This window comes from Aptenodytes patagonicus, chromosome 12, assembly GCF_965638725.1.
Source record: "Aptenodytes patagonicus chromosome 12, bAptPat1.pri.cur, whole genome shotgun sequence".
Classification (NCBI taxonomy): Eukaryota; Metazoa; Chordata; class Aves; order Sphenisciformes; family Spheniscidae; genus Aptenodytes; species Aptenodytes patagonicus.
The window spans coordinates 23583844-23599527 of NC_134960.1; positions in this window are offsets into that span (position 1 = coordinate 23583844).

A 15684-nucleotide genomic window follows, 5' to 3' on the forward strand; every position below is an offset into this window, starting at 1 on the left:
TGCCTGAGCCCATCACAGGAGAGGGCTCCCTGCCAGCCCCGGGAATGTGGGACCGGTGGCCCCAAGGGCTGCACAGCGCTGGGGCTGGGGGCTCGGGGACGGCGGGCTGACCCGAGTCCTGCCCATGCTCCTGCCCGCGTCACGGTCACCTGGGGATGGGCTGTCCCCACAGGGGTCCCCGGGATGGACCCCTGCGATGGAGCCCCAGGATGGAGCCCGGAAAGGAGCCCCGGACACGCAGCCCAGGCACACACAGGGCTCTGTGCCGGGCCAGGGCCGGAGCCAGCCACGCTCGGAACCGGGGGCTGCTGCACCCACCGGGCAGGGGGCAGGGGGCAGGGAGGGGGCGGGGGGTGGCAGGGAGCCCGTGGCGGGGGATGATGGGCACCACCGTGACCGGAGGGTGAGGCCGAGGGCTCCGCGCTGGAGACGCGGCGGTGGGTTGACCTTGGCTGGGCTCTGGTGCCCACCCAGCCACTCCTCAGCTGGTCAAGGGGCAGAAAACACGTCAAAAGGCTCGTGGGTGGAGATCAGGGCAGGGAGATCGCTCAGCAAGTACCATCACGGGCAAAACAGGCTCGACTCGGGGACATTAGATTAATTTATTGCCAATTAACAAGGAAGTAGGATAATGAGAAATAAGAACAAATCTATAAACCCCTTCCCCCCACCCCTGCCTTCTTCCCAGGCTCAACTTCCCTCCCGAATTCTCCACCTCCTCCGCCTGAGCGGCGCAGGGGGAAGGAGAATGGGGGTTGCCGCCAGTTCATCGCACGTTGCCTCTGCCGCTCCGTCCTCCTCACGCTCTCGCCCTGCTCCAGCGTGGGGTCCCTCCCACGGGAGACAGTCCTCCACCAACTGCTCCAGCGTGGGGCCTTCCCGGGGGCGCGGTCCTTCAGGAACACACTGCTCCAGCGTGGGTCCCCCACAGGGTCACAAGTCCTGCCAGCAAACCTGCTCCAGCGCGGGCTCCTCTCCACAGGGCCACAAGTCCTGCCAGGAGCCTGCTCCAGCGCGGGCTTCCCACGGGGTCACGGCCTCCTCTGGGCGCAACCCCCTGCACCGGCGTGGCGTCCTCCACGGGCTCCAGGTGGATATCTGCTCCACCATGGACCTCCATGGGCTGCAGGGTGGGAGCCTGCGTCACCATGGTCCTCCCCAGGAGCGGCAGGGGAATCTCTGCTCCGGTGCCCGGAGCACCTCCTCCCCTCCTTCTCCCCTGCCCTGGGGGTCTGCAGGGCTGTTTCTCTCACCTCTTCTCAAACACCTTATCCCCGAGGCGCTGCCACCGTCACTGACGGGCTCAGCCTTGGCCAGCAGCACCAGCAGGAAGAGGAGGACGGGCGGGAAGAGCGCAGCGAGGAAGGCGGCCAGGGCCGGCAGCGGGCGGGTGAGGAAGATGCTGGCGACGGGGAGAAGGGCTCTCCCGAGGACGAGCAGGACCGGGAGGCCGAAGGAGAGGAACCTGCGGAGCAGCCGGAGGAAGCTCTGGAGGGCGGCGTGCATGCTGCCGGCGCCGGATCCGCTCGCTGCCGGCTCGCTCCGGGGCACTTGCTGTGCGTGGGAGAAGCAGAGGCAGGGCTCGGTCGGCAGCCCGCCTGGGGCTGCCCAAGGCAGCAGCATGGCCAGCGCTGCGGGGTCCCAGCCCCTTTGGGACGGTCCCCATTGACGGGCTCATTTCCCCAGGGGGGGCCAGGGCTGCCCCCACCCACCTCTTACGCTGACCAGCCATCACCGAGGCATCCCCCCGCAGGCACCGCGCTCGGCCCGTCCCGGGGCTCTGCCGGCACCCGCTGCTGCTGCCGCCGGCTCTTGTGAGGTCACAGGGGCCACAGGACAGGCAGGGACAGTGGGGACAGTGCCCGTGTCCTGGGACATGGGGACCGTGCTGCTGTCCTGGCATATGGGGACAGTGCCGGTGCCCTGCTGGGGACCTGTAGCAGGGAGCTCCTCATTCCCACCCGACTCCTCAAAAGGCCTCTCTTCAAAGTGAACAACAAAAGTGAACCAAAGTGAACAAAAGCTGCAGCCCCTCCCTCCTGGGGCGCTGCGGCAGGCGGCTCCCCCGGGACCATGGGAAGGGCCAGGCTCCTTGTCCCGAGTGGTGGGGTCATCGCTGGCAGGTGGCACCTGCCCGCCTGCTCAGGGCCACCCTTGGGTGCCTTCATGGCCCCGCAATCCCTGGGGATGCCACAGGGCCACCCACTGCTCCCCTGGGGAGGGCACTAGTGCCCGGGAGGCATGGAGGTGGTCTGGGGACGTGGAGATGGGTTGGGTCACGTGGAGATGGGCTGGGACATGGAGATGGGTTGGGGACGTGGAGGCGGGTTGGGGACATGGAGATGGGGCTCAGAGCCAGCACAGGAGCAGTCAGGCTGGGGCATCTCCATCCCTGGAGACGTGTGCTGGTCCTGGACATGGGCACCCATGGCACACACCCCCCCAGCAGACACGGACGCCCACCCATGGGACACGACCCCAGGGGGGGGACAGCCGGCGCACAGGGACACCAGGGACACGCACACCCCTCATGCAGTCATTCCAGCTTTATTGATGGAGCCAGGGCCGCGGTGGTGCGGCGGCCGGGGGTCTCGGGGACACTGGCTCCGCAGACGCCCAGTGCTGGGGTCTACTCAGCAGCGAAGGCTGTGTCCCCCACGCCGCCGCCGGCTCCTTCCATACCGGCGGCTGCATGCCCCAGGCCGCCGGTGGCTCCTCCCATACCTGTGGCTGCGTGCCACAGGCGAGTGGCGGCTCTTCCCATACCGGCGGCGAGGGCGGCTCTGGCAGTGGCCCGGGCTGCGGCGGCGGCGGTGGCGGCTCCTTCCACGGGTCTTGCTGCGCCGGGACTGGGCCATGCTGGGGCTGGCCGAGTGGGGTGGCCAGCCGCCCTGCCCTGCCGCGGGTTGGCTCTGCCCCCCACCCTGCTTTTATAGGGGTGCCGGGGCGAGGCCCTTTGTGACAGAGGCGCGTTACAGGGCCAACATCACCAGTGGCATGACAATGTCCCCACGGTGCCGCCCGGCTGCACACGGGCTCCATGGCTACGGGCCGGCCCCAGCCCGCAGGAGGAGGGCGGCTGCCCAGCGGCACCACCGGCCCCGCGGCAACAGCACCATGTGCCGGTGGGTCCGCTTGTCACGGCCCCGGCACAGGAGACGCAAGAGGAGCCCCCAGGCCGGCTGGCAGCGCAGGCGGCGTGGCGGGAGGAGGCGGCACAGGGGCAGAGGTGCCGGTGGCGGTGCTGGTGCCGGTGGCGGTGGTGTTGGCTGGCCCCATGGCCGAGGGCTCCCAGCTCTCGGTCCCCGCAGCCGGGGCGGGCAGCGGTGACGGGCGCAGCTGCTCATCATCGCTTCTCCCCCAGGTGTCATAGCCAGGACCATCTACTACTGCAAGAGGGTTGCGTGAGCCTCGCCACAGCTGCACGCTGGGGACACCCATGGGCGCCGTCATCACCCGCCCCCACCGTGGTCCGCCAGGCTCCCAGGGACACGTCTGTCATTAAAGCCCCCGCATGTCACCCCGCACCATCGCCTCCAGCCTTCCTGGCGCCACCAACCCCCGCCCACTCGCTCCCCAGCTCTGCCCCGGCCCCCTGCCCTGCCTGAGGTGACCCCCGCGCCCAGCCCTGCCCCAGCCGGCGGTGCCTGAGCCCATCACAGGAGAGGGCTCCCTGCCAGCCCCGGGAATGTGGGACCGGTGGCCCCAAGGGCTGCACAGCGCTGGGGCTGGGGGCTCGGGGACGGCGGGCTGACCCGAGTCCTGCCCATGCTCCTGCCCGCGTCACGGTCACCTGGGGATGGGCTGTCCCCACAGGGGTCCCCGGGATGGACCCCTGCGATGGAGCCCCAGGATGGAGCCCGGAAAGGAGCCCCGGACACGCAGCCCAGGCACACACAGGGCTCTGTGCCGGGCCAGGGCCGGAGCCAGCCACGCTCGGAACCGGGGGCTGCTGCACCCACCGGGCAGGGGGCAGGGGGCAGGGAGGGGGCGGGGGGTGGCAGGGAGCCCGTGGCGGGGGATGATGGGCACCACCGTGACCGGAGGGTGAGGCCGAGGGCTCCGCGCTGGAGACGCGGCGGTGGGTTGACCTTGGCTGGGCTCTGGTGCCCACCTAGCCACTCCTCAGCTGGTCAAGGGGCAGAAAACACGTCAAAAGGCTCGTGGGTGGAGATCAGGGCAGGGAGATCGCTCAGCAAGTACCATCACGGGCAAAACAGGCTCGACTCGGGGACATTAGATTAATTTATTGCCAATTAACAAGGAAGTAGGATAATGAGAAATAAGAACAAATCTATAAACCCCTTCCCCCCACCCCTGCCTTCTTCCCAGGCTCAACTTCCCTCCCGAATTCTCCACCTCCTCCGCCTGAGCGGCGCAGGGGGAAGGAGAATGGGGGTTGCCGCCAGTTCATCGCACGTTGCCTCTGCCGCTCCGTCCTCCTCACGCTCTCGCCCTGCTCCAGCGTGGGGTCCCTCCCACGGGAGACAGTCCTCCACCAACTGCTCCAGCGTGGGGCCTTCCCAGGGGGCGCGGTCCTTCAGGAACACACTGCTCCAGCGTGGGTCCCCCACAGGGTCACAAGTCCTGCCAGCAAACCTGCTCCAGCGCGGGCTCCTCTCCACAGGGCCACAAGTCCTGCCAGGAGCCTGCTCCAGCGCGGGCTTCCCACGGGGTCACGGCCTCCTTTGGGCGCAACCCCCTGCACCGGCGTGGCGTCCTCCACGGGCTCCAGGTGGATATCTGCTCCACCGTGGACCTCCATGGGCTGCAGGGTGGGAGCCTGCGTCACCATGGTCCTCCCCAGGAGCGGCAGGGGAATCTCTGCTCCGGTGCCCGGAGCACCTCCTCCCCTCCTTCTCCCCTGCCCTGGGGGTCTGCAGGGCTGTTTCTCTCACCTCTTCTCAAACACCTTATCCCCGAGGCGCTGCCACCGTCACTGACGGGCTCAGCCTTGGCCAGCAGCACCAGCAGGAAGAGGAGGACGGGCGGGAAGAGCGCAGCGAGGAAGGCGGCCAGGGCCGGCAGCGGGCGGGTGAGGAAGATGCTGGCGACGGGGAGAAGGGCTCTCCCGAGGACGAGCAGGACCGGGAGGCCGAAGGAGAGGAACCTGCGGAGCAGCCGGAGGAAGCTCTGGAGGGCGGCGTGCATGCTGCCGGCGCCGGATCCGCTCGCTGCCGGCTCGCTCTGGGGCACTTGCTGTGCGTGGGAGAAGCAGAGGCAGGGCTCGGTCGGCAGCCCGCCTGGGGCTGCCCAAGGCAGCAGCATGGCCAGCGCTGCGGGGTCACAGCCCCTTTGGGACGGTCCCCATTGACGGGCTCATTTCCCCAGGGGGGGCCAGGGCTGCCCCCACCCACCTCTTACGCTGACCAGCCATCACCGAGGCATCCCCCCCGCAGGCACTGCGCTCGGCCCGTCCCGGGGCTCTGCCGGCACCCGCTGCTGCTGCCGCCGGCTCTTGTGAGGTCACAGGGGCCACAGGACAGGCAGGGACAGTGGGGACAGTGCCCGTGTCCTGGGACATGGGGACCGTGCTGCTGTCCTGGCATATGGGGACAGTGCCGGTGCCCTGCTGGGGACCTGTAGCAGGGAGCTCCTCATTCCCACCCGACTCCTCAAAAGGCCTCTCTTCAAAGTGAACAACAAAAGTGAACCAAAGTGAACAAAAGCTGCAGCCCCTCCCTCCTGGGGCGCTGTGGCAGGCGGCTCCCCCGGGACCATGGGAAGGGCCAGGCTCCTTGTCCCGAGTGGTGGGGTCATCGCTGGCAGGTGGCACCTGCCCGCCTGCTCAGGGCCACCCTTGGGTGCCTTCATGGCCCCGCAATCCCTGGGGATGCCACAGGGCCACCCACTGCTCCCCTGGGGAGGGCACTAGTGCCCGGGAGGCATGGAGGTGGTCTGGGGATGTGGAGATGGGTTGGGTCACGTGGAGATGGGCTGGGACATGGAGATGGGTTGGGGACGTGGAGGCGGGTTGGGGACATGGAGATGGGGCTCAGAGCCAGCACAGGAGCAGTCAGGCTGGGGCATCTCCATCCCTGGAGACGTGTGCTGGTCCTGGACATGGGCACCCATGGCACACACCCCCCCAGCAGACACGGACGCCCACCCATGGGACACGACCCCAGGGGGGGGACAGCCGGCGCACAGGGACACCAGGGACACGCACACCCCTCATGCAGTCATTCCAGCTTTATTGATGGAGCCAGGGCCGCGGTGGTGCGGCGGCCGGGGGTCTCGGGGACACTGGCTCCGCAGACGCCCAGTGCTGGGGTCTACTCAGCAGCGAAGGCTGTGTCCCCCACGCCGCCGCCGGCTCCTTCCATACCGGCGGCTGCGTGCCCCAGGCCGCCGGCGGCTCCTCCCATACCTGTGGCTGCGTGCCACAGGCGAGTGGCGGCTCTTCCCATACCGGCGGCGAGGGCGGCTCTGGTAGTGGCCCGGGCTGCGGCGGCGGCGGTGGCGGCTCCTTCCACGGGTCTTGCTGCGCCGGGACTGGGCCATGCTGGGGCTGGCCGAGTGGGGTGGCCAGCCGCCCTGCCCTGCCGCGGGTTGGCTCTGCCCCCCACCCTGCTTTTATAGGGGTGCCGGGGCGAGGCCCTTTGTGACAGAGGCGCGTTACAGGGCCAACATCACCAGTGGCATGACAATGTCCCCACGGTGCCGCCCGGCTGCACACGGGCTCCATGGCTACGGGCCGGCCCCAGCCCGCAGGAGGAGGGCGGCTGCCCAGCGGCAACACCGGCCCCGCGGCAACAGCACCATGTGCCGGTGGGTCCGCTTGTCACGGCCCCGGCACAGGAGACGCAAGAGGAGCCCCCAGGCCGGCTGGCAGCGCAGGCGGCGTGGCGGGAGGAGGCGGCACAGGGGCAGAGGTGCCGGTGGCGGTGCTGGTGCCGGTGGCAGTGGTGCTGGCTGGCCCCATGGCCGAGGGCTCCCAGCTCTCGGTCCCCGCAGCCGGGGCGGGCAGCGGTGACGGGCGCAGCTGCTCATCATCGCTTCTCCCCCAGGTGTCATAGCCAGGACCATCTACTACTGCAAGAGGGTTGCGTGAGCCTCGCCACAGCTGCACGCCGGGGACACCCATGGGCGCCGTCATCACCCGTCCCCACCGTGATCCGCCAGGCTCCCAGGGACACGTCTGTCATTAAAGCCCCCGCATGTCACCCCGCACCATCGCCTCCAGCCTTCCTGGCGCCACCAACTCCTGCCCACTCGCTCCCCAGCTCTGCCCCGGCCCCCTGCCCTGCCTGAGGTGACCCCCGCGCCCAGCCCTGCCCCAGCCGGCGGTGCCTGAGCCCATCACAGGAGAGGGCTCCCTGCCAGCCCCGGGAATGCGGGACCGGTGGCCCCAAGGGCTGCACAGCGCTGGGGCTGGGGGCTCGGGGACGGCGGGCTGACCCGAGTCCTGCCCATGCTCCTGCCCGCGTCACGGTCACCTGGGGATGGGCTGTCCCCACAGGGGTCCCCGGGATGGACCCCTGCGATGGAGCCCCAGGATGGAGCCCGGAAAGGAGCCCCGGACACGCAGCCCAGGCACACACAGGGCTCTGTGCCGGGCCAGGGCCGGAGCCAGCCACGCTCGGAACCGGGGGCTGCTGCACCCACCGGGCAGGGGGCAGGGGGCAGGGAGGGGGCGGGGGGTGGCAGGGAGCCCGTGGCGGGGGATGATGGGCACCACCGTGACCGGAGGGTGAGGCCGAGGGCTCCGCGCTGGAGACGCGGCGGTGGGTTGACCTTGGCTGGGCTCTGGTGCCCACCCAGCCACTCCTCAGCTGGTCAAGGGGCAGAAAACACGTCAAAAGGCTCGTGGGTGGAGATCAGGGCAGGGAGATCGCTCAGCAAGTACCATCACGGGCAAAACAGGCTCGACTCGGGGACATTAGATTAATTTATTGCCAATTAACAAGGAAGTAGGATAATGAGAAATAAGAACAAATCTATAAACCCCTTCCCCCCACCCCTGCCTTCTTCCCAGGCTCAACTTCCCTCCCGAATTCTCCACCTCCTCCGCCTGAGCGGCGCAGGGGGAAGGAGAATGGGGGTTGCGGCCAGTTCATCGCACGTTGCCTCTGCCGCTCCGTCCTCCTCACGCTCTCGCCCTGCTCCAGCGTGGGGTCCCTCCCACGGGAGACAGTCCTCCACCAACTGCTCCAGCGTGGGGCCTTCCCAGGGGGCGCGGTCCTTCAGGAACACACTGCTCCAGCATGGGTCCCCCACAGGGTCACAAGTCCTGCCAGCAAACCTGCTCCAGCGCGGGCTCCTCTCCACAGGGCCACAAGTCCTGCCAGGAGCCTGCTCCAGCGCGGGCTTCCCACGGGGTCACGGCCTCCTTTGGGCGCAACCCCCTGCACCGGCGTGGCGTCCTCCACGGGCTCCAGGTGGATATCTGCTCCACCGTGGACCTCCATGGGCTGCAGGGTGGGAGCCTGCGTCACCATGGTCCTCCCCAGGAGCGGCAGGGGAATCTCTGCTCCGGTGCCCGGAGCACCTCCTCCCCTCCTTCTCCCCTGCCCTGGGGGTCTGCAGGGCTGTTTCTCTCACCTCTTCTCAAACACCTTATCCCCGAGGCGCTGCCACCGTCACTGACGGGTTCAGCCTTGGTCAGCAGCTCCAGCAGGAAGAGGAGGACGGGCGGGAAGAGCGCAGCGAGGAAGGCGGCCAGGGCCGGCAGCGGGCGGGTGAGGAAGATGCTGGCGACGGGGAGAAGGGCTCTCCCGAGGACGAGCAGGACCGGGAGGCCGAAGGAGAGGAACCTGCGGAGCAGCCGGAGGAAGCTCTGGAGGGCGGCGTGCATGCTGCCGGCGCCGGATCCGCTCGCTGCCGGCTCGCTCCGGGGCACTTGCTGTGCGTGGGAGAAGCAGAGGCAGGGCTCGGTCGGCAGCCCGCCTGGGGCTGCCCAAGGCAGCAGCATGGCCAGCGCTGCGGGGTCCCAGCCCCTTTGGGACGGTCCCCATTGACGGGCTCATTTCCCCAGGGGGGGCCAGGGCTGCCCCCACCCACCTCTTACGCTGACCAGCCATCACCGAGGCATCCCCCCCGCAGGCACCGCGCTCGGCCCGTCCCGGGGCTCTGCCGGCACCCGCTGCTGCTGCCGCCGGCTCTTGTGAGGTCACAGGGGCCACAGGACAGGCAGGGACAGTGGGGACAGTGCCCGTGTCCTGGGACATGGGGACTGTGCTGCTGTCCTGGCATATGGGGACAGTGCCGGTGCCCTGCTGGGGACCTGTAGCAGGGAGCTCCTCATTCCCACCCGACTCCTCAAAAGGCCTCTCTTCAAAGTGAACAACAAAAGTGAACCAAAGTGAACAAAAGCTGCAGCCCCTCCCTCCTGGGGCGCTGCGGCAGGCGGCTCCCCCGGGACCATGGGAAGGGCCAGGCTCCTTGTCCCGAGTGGTGGGGTCATCGCTGGCAGGTGGCACCTGCCCGCCTGCTCAGGGCCACCCTTGGGTGCCTTCATGGCCCCGCAATCCCTGGGGATGCCACAGGGCCACCCACTGCTCCCCTGGGGAGGGCACTAGTGCCCGGGAGGCATGGAGGTGGTCTGGGGATGTGGAGATGGGTTGGGTCACGTGGAGATGGGCTGGGACATGGAGATGGGTTGGGGACGTGGAGGCGGGTTGGGGACATGGAGATGGGGCTCAGAGCCAGCACAGGAGCAGTCAGGCTGGGGCATCTCCATCCCTGGAGACGTGTGCTGGTCCTGGACATGGGCACCCATGGCACACACCCCCCCAGCAGACACGGACGCCCACCCATGGGACACGACCCCAGGGGGGGGACAGCCGGCGCACAGGGACACCAGGGACACGCACACCCCTCATGCAGTCATTCCAGCTTTATTGATGGAGCCAGGGCCGCGGTGGTGCGGCGGCCGGGGGTCTCGGGGACACTGGCTCCGCAGACGCCCAGTGCTGGGGTCTACTCAGCAGCGAAGGCTGTGTCCCCCACGCCGCCGCCGGCTCCTTCCATACCGGCGGCTGCGTGCCCCAGGCCGCCGGCGGCTCCTCCCATACCTGTGGCTGCGTGCCACAGGCGAGTGGCGGCTCTTCCCATACCGGCGGCGAGGGCGGCTCTGGTAGTGGCCCGGGCTGCGGCGGCGGCGGTGGCGGCTCCTTCCACGGGTCTTGCTGCGCCGGGACTGGGCCATGCTGGGGCTGGCCGAGTGGGGTGGCCAGCCGCCCTGCCCTGCCGCGGGTTGGCTCTGCCCCCCACCCTGCTTTTATAGGGGTGCCGGGGCGAGGCCCTTTGTGACAGAGGCGCGTTACAGGGCCAACATCACCAGTGGCATGACAATGTCCCCACGGTGCCGCCCGGCTGCACACGGGCTCCATGGCTACGGGCCGGCCCCAGCCCGCAGGAGGAGGGCGGCTGCCCAGCGGCACCACCGGCCCCGCGGCAACAGCACCATGTGCCGGTGGGTCCGCTTGTCACGGCCCCGGCACAGGAGACGCAAGAGGAGCCCCCAGGCCGGCTGGCAGCGCAGGCGGCGTGGCGGGAGGAGGCAGCACAGGGGCAGAGGTGCCGGTGGCGGTGCTGGTGCCGGTGGCGGTGGTGCTGGCTGGCCCCATGGCCGAGGGCTCCCAGCTCTCGGTCCCCGCAGCCGGGGCGGGCAGCGGTGACGGGCGCAGCTGCTCATCATCGCTTCTCCCCCAGGTGTCATAGCCAGGACCATCTACTACTGCAAGAGGGTTGCGTGAGCCTCGCCACAGCTGCACGCCGGGGACACCCATGGGCGCCGTCATCACCCGTCCCCACCATGATCCGCCAGGCTCCCAGGGACACGTCTGTCATTAAAGCCCCCGCATGTCACCCCGCACCATCGCCTCCAGCCTTCCTGGCGCCACCAACTCCTGCCCACTCGCTCCCCAGCTCTGCCCCGGCCCCCTGCCCTGCCTGAGGTGACCCCCGCGCCCAGCCCTGCCCCAGCCGGCGGTGCCTGAGCCCATCACAGGAGAGGGCTCCCTGCCAGCCCCGGGAATGCGGGACCGGTGGCCCCAAGGGCTGCACAGCGCTGGGGCTGGGGGCTCGGGGACGGCGGGCTGACCCGAGTCCTGCCCATGCTCCTGCCCGCGTCACGGTCACCTGGGGATGGGCTGTCCCCACAGGGGTCCCCGGGATGGACCCCTGCGATGGAGCCCCAGGATGGAGCCCGGAAAGGAGCCCCGGACACGCAGCCCAGGCACACACAGGGCTCTGTGCCGGGCCAGGGCCGGAGCCAGCCACGCTCGGAACCGGGGGCTGCTGCACCCACCGGGCAGGGGGCAGGGGGCAGGGAGGGGGCGGGGGGTGGCAGGGAGCCCGTGGCGGGGGATGATGGGCACCACCGTGACCGGAGGGTGAGGCCGAGGGCTCCGCGCTGGAGACGCGGCGGTGGGTTGACCTTGGCTGGGCTCTGGTGCCCACCCAGCCACTCCTCAGCTGGTCAAGGGGCAGAAAACACGTCAAAAGGCTCGTGGGTGGAGATCAGGGCAGGGAGATCGCTCAGCAAGTACCATCACGGGCAAAACAGGCTCGACTCGGGGACATTAGATTAATTTATTGCCAATTAACAAGGAAGTAGGATAATGAGAAATAAGAACAAATCTATAAACCCCTTCCCCCCACCCCTGCCTTCTTCCCAGGCTCAACTTCCCTCCCGAATTCTCCACCTCCTCCGCCTGAGCGGCGCAGGGGGAAGGAGAATGGGGGTTGCCGCCAGTTCATCGCACGTTGCCTCTGCCGCTCCGTCCTCCTCACGCTCTCGCCCTGCTCCAGCGTGGGGTCCCTCCCACGGGAGACAGTCCTCCACCAACTGCTCCAGCGTGGGGCCTTCCCAGGGGGCGCGGTCCTTCAGGAACACACTGCTCCAGCGTGGGTCCCCCACAGGGTCACAAGTCCTGCCAGCAAACCTGCTCCAGCGCGGGCTCCTCTCCACAGGGCCACAAGTCCTGCCAGGAGCCTGCTCCAGCGCGGGCTTCCCACGGGGTCACGGCCTCCTTTGGGCGCAACCCCCTGCACCGGCGTGGCGTCCTCCACGGGCTCCAGGTGGATATCTGCTCCACCGTGGACCTCCATGGGCTGCAGGGTGGGAGCCTGCGTCACCATGGTCCTCCCCAGGAGCGGCAGGGGAATCTCTGCTCCGGTGCCCGGAGCACCTCCTCCCCTCCTTCTCCCCTGCCCTGGGGGTCTGCAGGGCTGTTTCTCTCACCTCTTCTCAAACACCTTATCCCCGAGGCGCTGCCACCGTCACTGACGGGTTCAGCCTTGGTCAGCAGCTCCAGCAGGAAGAGGAGGACGGGCGGGAAGAGCGCAGCGAGGAAGGCGGCCAGGGCCGGCAGCGGGCGGGTGAGGAAGATGCTGGCGACGGGGAGAAGGGCTCTCCCGAGGACGAGCAGGACCGGGAGGCCGAAGGAGAGGAACCTGCGGAGCAGCCGGAGGAAGCTCTGGAGGGCGGCGTGCATGCTGCCGGCGCCGGATCCGCTCGCTGCCGGCTCGCTCCGGGGCACTTGCTGTGCGTGGGAGAAGCAGAGGCAGGGCTCGGTCGGCAGCCCGCCTGGGGCTGCCCAAGGCAGCAGCATGGCCAGCGCTGCGGGGTCACAGCCCCTTTGGGACGGTCCCCATTGACGGGCTCATTTCCCCAGGGGGGGCCAGGGCTGCCCCCACCCACCTCTTACGCTGACCAGCCATCACCGAGGCATCCCCCCCGCAGGCACTGCGCTCGGCCCGTCCCGGGGCTCTGCCGGCACCCGCTGCTGCTGCCGCCGGCTCTTGTGAGGTCACAGGGGCCACAGGACAGGCAGGGACAGTGGGGACAGTGCCCGTGTCCTGGGACATGGGGACCGTGCTGCTGTCCTGGCATATGGGGACAGTGCCGGTGCCCTGCTGGGGACCTGTAGCAGGGAGCTCCTCATTCCCACCCGACTCCTCAAAAGGCCTCTCTTCAAAGTGAACAACAAAAGTGAACCAAAGTGAACAAAAGCTGCAGCCCCTCCCTCCTGGGGCGCTGCGGCAGGCGGCTCCCCCGGGACCATGGGAAGGGCCAGGCTCCTTGTCCCGAGTGGTGGGGTCATCGCTGGCAGGTGGCACCTGCCCGCCTGCTCAGGGCCACCCTTGGGTGCCTTCATGGCCCCGCAATCCCTGGGGATGCCACAGGGCCACCCACTGCTCCCCTGGGGAGGGCACTAGTGCCCGGGAGGCATGGAGGTGGTCTGGGGATGTGGAGATGGGTTGGGTCACGTGGAGATGGGCTGGGACATGGAGATGGGTTGGGGACGTGGAGGCGGGTTGGGGACATGGAGATGGGGCTCAGAGCCAGCACAGGAGCAGTCAGGCTGGGGCATCTCCATCCCTGGAGACGTGTGCTGGTCCTGGACATGGGCACCCATGGCACACACCCCCCCAGCAGACACGGACGCCCACCCATGGGACACGACCCCAGGGGGGGGACAGCCGGCGCACAGGGACACCAGGGACACGCACACCCCTCATGCAGTCATTCCAGCTTTATTGATGGAGCCAGGGCCGCGGTGGTGCGGCGGCCGGGGGTCTCGGGGACACTGGCTCCGCAGACGCCCAGTGCTGGGGTCTACTCAGCAGCGAAGGCTGTGTCCCCCACGCCGCCGCCGGCTCCTTCCATACCGGCGGCTGCGTGCCCCAGGCCGCCGGCGGCTCCTCCCATACCTGTGGCTGCGTGCCACAGGCGAGTGGCGGCTCTTCCCATACCGGCGGCGAGGGCGGCTCTGGTAGTGGCCCGGGCTGCGGCGGCGGCGGTGGCGGCTCCTTCCACGGGTCTTGCTGCGCCGGGACTGGGCCATGCTGGGGCTGGCCGAGTGGGGTGGCCAGCCGCCCTGCCCTGCCGCGGGTTGGCTCTGCCCCCCACCCTGCTTTTATAGGGGTGCCGGGGCGAGGCCCTTTGTGACAGAGGCGCGTTACAGGGCCAACATCACCAGTGGCATGACAATGTCCCCACGGTGCCGCCCGGCTGCACACGGGCTCCATGGCTACGGGCCGGCCCCAGCCCGCAGGAGGAGGGCGGCTGCCCAGCGGCACCACCGGCCCCGCGGCAACAGCACCATGTGCCGGTGGGTCCGCTTGTCACGGCCCCGGCACAGGAGACGCAAGAGGAGCCCCCAGGCCGGCTGGCAGCGCAGGCGGCGTGGCGGGAGGAGGCAGCACAGGGGCAGAGGTGCCGGTGGCGGTGCTGGTGCCGGTGGCGGTGGTGCTGGCTGGCCCCATGGCCGAGGGCTCCCAGCTCTCGGTCCCCGCAGCCGGGGCGGGCAGCGGTGACGGGCGCAGCTGCTCATCATCGCTTCTCCCCCAGGTGTCATAGCCAGGACCATCTACTACTGCAAGAGGGTTGCGTGAGCCTCGCCACAGCTGCACGCCGGGGACACCCATGGGCGCCGTCATCACCCGTTCCCACCATGATCCGCCAGGCTCCCAGGGACACGTCTGTCATTAAAGCCCCCGCATGTCACCCCGCACCATCGCCTCCAGCCTTCCTGGCGCCACCAACTCCTGCCCACTCGCTCCCCAGCTCTGCCCCGGCCCCCTGCCCTGCCTGAGGTGACCCCCGCGCCCAGCCCTGCCCCAGCCGGCGGTGCCTGAGCCCATCACAGGAGAGGGCTCCCTGCCAGCCCCGGGAATGCGGGACCGGTGGCCCCAAGGGCTGCACAGCGCTGGGGCTGGGGGCTCGGGGACGGCGGGCTGACCCGAGTCCTGCCCATGCTCCTGCCCGCGTCACGGTCACCTGGGGATGGGCTGTCCCCACAGGGGTCCCCGGGATGGACCCCTGCGATGGAGCCCCAGGATGGAGCCCGGAAAGGAGCCCCGGACACGCAGCCCAGGCACACACAGGGCTCTGTGCCGGGCCAGGGCCGGAGCCAGCCACGCTCGGAACCGGGGGCTGCTGCACCCACCGGGCAGGGGGCAGGGGGCAGGGAGGGGGCGGGGGGTGGCAGGGAGCCCGTGGCGGGGGATGATGGGCACCACCGTGACCGGAGGGTGAGGCCGAGGGCTCCGCGCTGGAGACGCGGCGGTGGGTTGACCTTGGCTGGGCTCTGGTGCCCACCCAGCCACTCCTCAGCTGGTCAAGGGGCAGAAAACACGTCAAAAGGCTCGTGGGTGGAGATCAGGGCAGGGAGATCGCTCAGCAAGTACCATCACGGGCAAAACAGGCTCGACTCGGGGACATTAGATTAATTTATTGCCAATTAACAAGGAAGTAGGATAATGAGAAATAAGAACAAATCTATAAACCCCTTCCCCCCACCCCTGCCTTCTTCCCAGGCTCAACTTCCCTCCCGAATTCTCCACCTCCTCCGCCTGAGCGGCGCAGGGGGAAGGAGAATGGGGGTTGCCGCCAGTTCATCGCATGTTGCCTCTGCCGCTCCGTCCTCCTCACGCTCTCGCCCTGCTCCAGCGTGGGGTCCCTCCCACGGGAGACAGTCCTCCACCAACTGCTCCAGCGTGGGGCCTTCCCAGGGGGCGCGGTCCTTCAGGAACACACTGCTCCAGCGTGGGTCCCCCACAGGGTCACAAGTCCTGCCAGCAAACCTGCTCCAGCGCGGGCTCCTCTCGACAGGGCCACAAGTCCTGCCAGGAGCCTGCTCCAGCGCGGGCTTCCCACGGGGTCACGGCCTCCTTTGGGCGCAACCCCCTGCACCGGCGTGGCGTCCTCCACGGGCTCCAGGTGGATATCTG